The sequence below is a fragment of the Amia ocellicauda genome, chromosome 7 (assembly GCF_036373705.1).
Source record: "Amia ocellicauda isolate fAmiCal2 chromosome 7, fAmiCal2.hap1, whole genome shotgun sequence".
NCBI lineage: Eukaryota > Metazoa > Chordata > Actinopteri > Amiiformes > Amiidae > Amia > Amia ocellicauda.
This window is the reverse complement of record NC_089856.1, coordinates 4,321,722-4,328,659: the sequence shown is the minus strand read 5'-3', so window position 1 is coordinate 4,328,659 and position 6,938 is coordinate 4,321,722.

Here is a 6,938-nt window from a genome sequence, read left to right as displayed (position 1 = left end):
TTTGTGAAGTGTTGCTGATTTGAAAGAAATGTAGAAATATTACTAGATCTGGGATCCTCCTTAGTCACAATCTTAACAAATAAGCAAAGGGAATAACTTCTGGCTTAGACTTTTTTGTGTCCCCAGCTCTCTCAAAACATCACGGAGTTGCAATAACAGTCTGGCCAATAGAAATCACTCTTCCCAAAGTCTTGATTGGCAAATTTCCATCCCCGACGACCACCCCCAGACCTCAACCTCTGGGTCAGCCGTGGGGGGCGTAGAATGAGAAGCACTTGCGTTCTTTGTGTGTGCGGTCCAGCAGTTGGGGATTCTAAGAATATACAGGCCTGCCAGGGGTTTTGGGTTGGGGTCATCAGACTGTGGTTCACATTCCTCATCCCAGGAGTGTAACAGTCCAGTCATCTAGTCAACTCCACGGCTATATACAGCTTTGCTCCCCAAGCTTCAAAAACTATTTTTGTTAGAAAAGCACCTGGAATAACACTAGAACTGCAAAGAGAACAGGGGGAGGGGGGTATATGATATGAATAGGTCAGTGTTGTTACTGGAGACCCACAACTCCACAGGTCTGCTCTGTAAATTAGCGAGCATTGAATACTTTGAACATGTGATCCTTTTGAGTAATGAAGCCCCAGTAATTAAATTTATTGAGGTTGTTGTCCTGGATAGGTTAAAATAACTGTCAGGGCCTCATTCAAAGCTTTTAGCAACATTGCTCCAGCTTTTACATGTATTTGTAAAACTATTTTGAAGAATATACAAATCAATATATATTTTCCATAATGGCATTGTTCTTATGGTGTGTTTTTAATTTTATTTACAAGAATACGTTATTTCTTCTAACAGGTTAGAGTGTTCAAATGTCACGGTACAATGCAATATACAAAGTTATCAGGAAACTTTTTTTTGTAATGAAGTTGTGAAAGGCAATAAAAAGTAAAGCCATTTATTTCACGCACACCATATATTACAGTACAGGAGTTCACAAAATACCTGTACATTTCAGTTTCTTTGTTTGCAGGTTGCAATTATATTCCCCATTCACACTTTTAAAGGCGCTCGTGCATGAGACTGCTTGTAGCCGAACCGTTTCAAACCAACCTGGGTTCATGTTCTAACCTGCCAGACGGTGGCATTTAACAGCCTGTATTGAGCTCCTCACTGTGACGTAACTGAAAGCGGTCCCACCTTTATAGCCATAGGTGTATTTTATAATTTTGAATGAAAACCACATGTGGCAGATTTTCAGCCTTGCTTGAGGAAAGGCTGCAGCAGTAACAAACAACAACCTGCCAGAGGATTTTTTTTTTTTTTTAAGGCACATTTTTGCAGCATTCTTCCATTTTCCCAAAAGTCATACTGATGTAGTGTGTGCAAGAGAGGGAGACATTACATATTTAAATGGTGATTAAACAGATACTGATTCATCTTTTTGGGGGATACCAGTGTATAGGACTAATTTAAAATGTGGAAAAGGGTGCTGCCAAGTGAGGAGAAGCCAGAACATTTTGTTGGGGATTCCACAAAGAAATTTCCTAGGAGTTTGGTTGTCATTGATCCAACACTTGGAACAAAAATGGAACATCTTGCTCGTTTTTAAAAGCCCAACATACACCGACAAAAGAGCTGGGTTCCCAATGGGGCTGATTTCATGGAAACCCGCAACAATCTGAGCTCATAGTTACTTAAAACATGCTTAATTTAAGAAATACACAATAAAAAGTTGGCTTAAAGGTAATTCATTTGGCTGTGCTTAGTGTGACGGGAGGAAATTTTTTTCATATTTTAGTTTTTTCCTTTTCCTGACATTCAGATTTTTTAAACGGGACTTCAGTCCATGACTGTCAGTCCAACGCAAGCAGTCGAAATTTGCACCACAGGCGGAATTAAATATTTATTTTTAACTCCAGTGTGAAATCTTCTGAGTGTGAGAGTGTCTCCTTTACTAGACTAATTTTGCTATCTGTTAGGACTATCTGTCCCATACACTCTGCAATGGAGCAATCCTTAAACACGGTGTGACGGGAAAAAAGTAAAGCAATGGACTGAAGCAGTGGGACCTCTGACGTTAGCATGGCGTGCAGAGCTGCTGGCTTTCCCTTCATCATTGCCTTTCCCAGGTGTCAGAGGAATTTTGCGCACCTATGATTTCCAGACAGTCCACGTTACTGTTTCTGAAACTGTCATCTCTCTAGGATTCTGTTCTGAGGGCAAACGCTGCAGGTCAAAAGTGTGCAATAATCATTTATTTGGGACCGCTTTAATGTGAAACTAATATCATTGCATTGCATTAGTAAAAAATGTATATTAAGCTTCGTAGAAAGGGACACAGATAATATCCTGTTCTTCTTTGCTCCTCGCGGACCCATGAGGGTGGTCTCGGTTGGCAGCAATCTTCCTTTCGTTCAGCTGGAGACTAGGTCTTATCCCAACCAGTCATATTTGCATTCAATACCATGAGCTCTGAACGTGATCAGATCATATTTTGCCATGGATCCCTCAGACCAGTTGTTTTACAATGAATTGCAGATGACAAGCACCTGGCTGGGCATAGGTCCTAAGATGAACACAATAACTCAGTGAACCTTATGTGTTCACATGGGTGTATGCCATAGATGAGCCTAGAATGGTTAAGCTACAGGCTGTTGGAGATGCAGACTAGCATGGAAAAAGATTCCTCCGAGGTAGAGAAATATGCAGTACCCAAGTGTATCTTACATAGGAGAGTGTCAATGACTCGGCCTAGCCTTGGAGTGCCCTGTGCTCCCTGTGCCAAATGGCAGTCCTTCATAAAGCTGTGGGAAGGGTGGAGGAGGTTTGCTCTCCAAAACCGGACTGGAACATTCCCTCCCAGGCCACATAGTTTACCCCTGATGCGATTCATAAATGGACACAATCATTTTGAATAACTGGGCCTGTTCTGCAACTCTAGCCTGACCCCTGTCATCTATTTTCAATCCAGTATCGATACCTATCAATGCCAAAGCAGAGGTCAGAATGTACTAGAATTTGTGCCAATAGTTGACCATAATCCTAGGCCTCAAAAGTTACCAAACACCACCACCCCCACCCCCACCCTTTCTCCAACTCACTCTTTTAATATCTCACAGTGTCCCCAGCTGTGTGGCAGAAGATCATGTTGATGGGATGGATGCCAAGGTAAAGTCAAGCCAAAGAGGTTCCACTGAGATCGCTCTTTGAAAATGCTTAATTTTTTTTTTTTTTTTTTTATCCACTTCCAATTCCCACAAAAATTCTGGCTCGCACGTGCACACTGTGCCGGGCTAGTTTCAAATCAGACATGCTGTCAGCGAAACCCAAGCCCAGATAGTTCCCTGAGCCAGGCCGCAGCTGTTGTGTTTTTTGTGTGCACCAGGTGGATACTTAAGGCGAGCCACTGTTAAGAAGTAGGTGAAACACCAAGTGCAACACATAACTGATTCCTGTTGTACATGGACTTCTGAGCCAGCATTAAAGAGCATCTCCATTAAGCACTGCCACACAAGAGGGAGAGAGGGAACACTAGATCTCGTCCCATCCACTTTGATCATTTGGTTGGACAGAATTTGTGCATTCTCTTTTTTTAGGAGACATTTTGAGGCATCTCTACACAGCTTTGATCCTCTGCCTGAGTAATACTGCAAGCACCTGTGCCCCAACTCGGCACTGGAAAAACATGCGGTTTAGATCTGAACAAGGCCCTGCTTTGTGAACACTTGGATGCCTTTTCCTTTAATCAAAACCATCCAGTCCTCTAAAGCCAGACCTTTGCAGAGTCAAGAACCTTTGAGGGCGGGTTGCCCTTCATGCACAGGGCTCTGTTTGAGTTGATAGAGGTAAAGCAACTCTCATCGTATTGTATGCTGGGCCACAGACCACCCGCCACAAATTAATTCCAGGGCTCCAAATTAGTTCAACACACGCACCTGTTCTGAATGGAGGTGTATATGCAAACCAGAGTCCCCTAGCACTTGACCTTCCCCCACAGCCTGAGACAAGGACCCCCCCATCCCGTGCCAATCATTAAAATGCTGCAGGCATGCACCGAGTGAGGATCTGTTTCATAAGTATGGGGAAACGTATGAACAGCTCCCAAAAGGGAACATGCAGTGAAAGTCCTCACCCACAATGCAGGATGCATCATATAGTCTGGATCCAGCACTATCCTATCACAAATGTGCGTTTCTCAGCTTCAGTCAGGGGTCTGCTGGGGAGTTTTTAGGTAATTGCACACCAGCTCCTCCCTGTGGCTTCTCAGGTGCTGGCAAATTCAAGTTGTGAGTGTTTATTTATTTATTTTAACATTCACTGCTTGCAGGATGAAAAAATATGATAAAATATGCTGGGCTTTGAATGCATTCATTTTAGAGTCTCTCCAGCTCAAGAAGCCCTGTTGTCAAGAGTCCGCTCCATATGGGGTGGACAAAAGGGGAAAAGGTTTTAAATCTCTTTTGTATGTGCACGTGTGTGTATGACCCATGTATTTGTTGACAGAAAAAAGCATTAATTTCAAAAGTTTCTCTCCTCAAACAGCTGTCTAAAGACAGCTAACTGAGCATGTCAACCCTGTTTGTGGACTGACTGGTCACTGGTCAAGAGCCCCATTGAGGACAAAACGCAGATAGGAGAGCAGGAAATGCTTCATATAAACATACCCAGCTGCTGTGTGAACCCAGCTCAACAGTGCTCCTTACAAATCTCTCAATAGCCTCAAAACTTCAGTCAGGGAGGGAGCAGCTGATATTAAATTGCTGAGTATTTTTTCTGTTTGCTTGTTTATTTGGTTTGGTTTTTGGCAGGCAGGCAGACAGATTTAGATAAGTGGGTGGCGCAGAGACCCAAGGATTTTCATTGATCTTGCAGACCGTAAGATAAACCTCACTGTGAAATCAATGCGGATGCCGTTGGTGTTTTAGTGATGCAATGCTTTGTGGATGCATTTCACAAAAGCTGGTATGAATAACATGCACTTTTACATTGGCTGGGCACTTTTCTGCATTCTAATTCCCTGGTGATGCCTGCATTTAGATTAAAGCCCAAAACTTATCCACTGCATATTTCCATGTCACAGTTCCTGGATCTGAAGGACAGTCCATGTCAGAACATTGCTACTGATGAACAACATTAAACCTGAACACCCAGGCATTCTGCTCAGAAGAGTCCATACAGGAGAGCAGATGAGTCCAAGGCTCCTTTTGGCCCATAAAAACACGCTGGCTCTTCCAAGCAGGACACCAGGGTGACCAGCTTTAATATCGCTCATCAAGAGCAATGTTCTGGCTTGCACTGTCCTAAAGATCCAGAAACTGTGACATGGAAATGTGCAATTTGTACAATTTAACGGCCGTGCTTAAGAGTGCTTAAGGCTGTGGGCTCTAGATTCACGAATGCAGGTCGCAGAGGGCAGGTGATGAAAGGTCACAGAGGGCAAGGGGCATTCAAATGCTGGGTTCAGCTTCTGCTCCTGAAGGGCTGCAGTCATACAGGCTTCAAGTACAGCCCTGCCACCTTACAATGAGTAGCATTTCTCATGGAAATTGGTGTCACTTGGGCACGCAATGGAGCACCCCCCAACACCTGCATCCACTTGTCCAATATTCAGCGTCAACCTAGAAGAGTCAGACAGAAATAGATGGAACTGGGCACCTTCCAACCCCCTCTATGAACCTGTTCCTAATTAACAAAGCAATTTCACTAAGCACTTGGAGAGCTCAGATGGAATGGGTCACAACACTCTGTTTACTCTGAGACAACAGTAGTAAGACATCTGTTCTGCTAGTCACATTGATGCTGGACTAAAGTAGAAAGAACCATTCCATTGTAATGCAACAATAATGTTGACAGTGGTATACACTCAGAGGAAGCTAATCAATAGAAACAGCACAGCCAGTTCAATACAGAAATTGCATTAGATGTCTCATAGAAGCTTAGTCTTCTGGCAGTGGCCTGTAGCATTAGCGCTTATCAACTTAAGCCACATCAAAGCCTTGTCCAGTGAGATGTTTTCCCATGATTCAGATGCCTGTTGTTCTATGTGTGCTGAGAACTGCGAGTATTGATAAAATCTTATTGAACTAATCGAAATGCCTCAAATTGACTGTACAGCCCTTCTTTCTGAGCCTTGAGAAGTCTGTGGCACACAGAGACATTCTATCACATAGATCTCCAAATATTTAATGTTCTTTGCATTGACATTTTCACAGAAAAAGTGGAAGTTGATATATTGACCACAGACCATCCTGTTGGCTCTAAGAGTTGCCCACAAGGTCACGGATGAGATGAGGTGGAAGTTTAACAAACTGGGCATGACCAAACACAACTATACTGTTGATTAATCAATAGCCAATATAATCTCTTGCATATTAAATCAGCATTTAATGAGTATGAATTGATTCTACTAATTTGATCCAATATATGGACTTTTCCTTTGTTCAATGTCAAAGTCTCAACAGATAAATGACCGCAGCTATTTTGCTCAGAGCTCAGTTTGGGGATCCACTGTACCTCTGCCACCTGTTTCTGTATGGTATTGTATTACCAAATAAACATTTTATTCATCATCATCATCTGGTGAACTCCTTCCAATGGCATGACCATAGAGATATATGGGTCTGGAGAAACGGCTAGAAAGCATTAGTCTCCCAGTACTTTCAATTATAAATGGAATTTGGACAGTTTAACTCGTGTCTGTAGGTTTGTTTTGATGCCTCATTTTTACCTTCTAATTTGAGGTTATCCTCACACAAGAGTCCAGCCAAATGTGTCCCTGGAAACATTTGCCAGCCTGTGCTTCAGGATCCGGCTCCAGCCTTCTAGGATTGGAGGACGTTGTCACTACCACACTGTACGTTCAATTTTCCATTCAAACGTCATGCACAGTGGCTGCAGTCACACTTGAAGGCTCCCATACTGGGCACTGGACAGTGTTTGTGCTG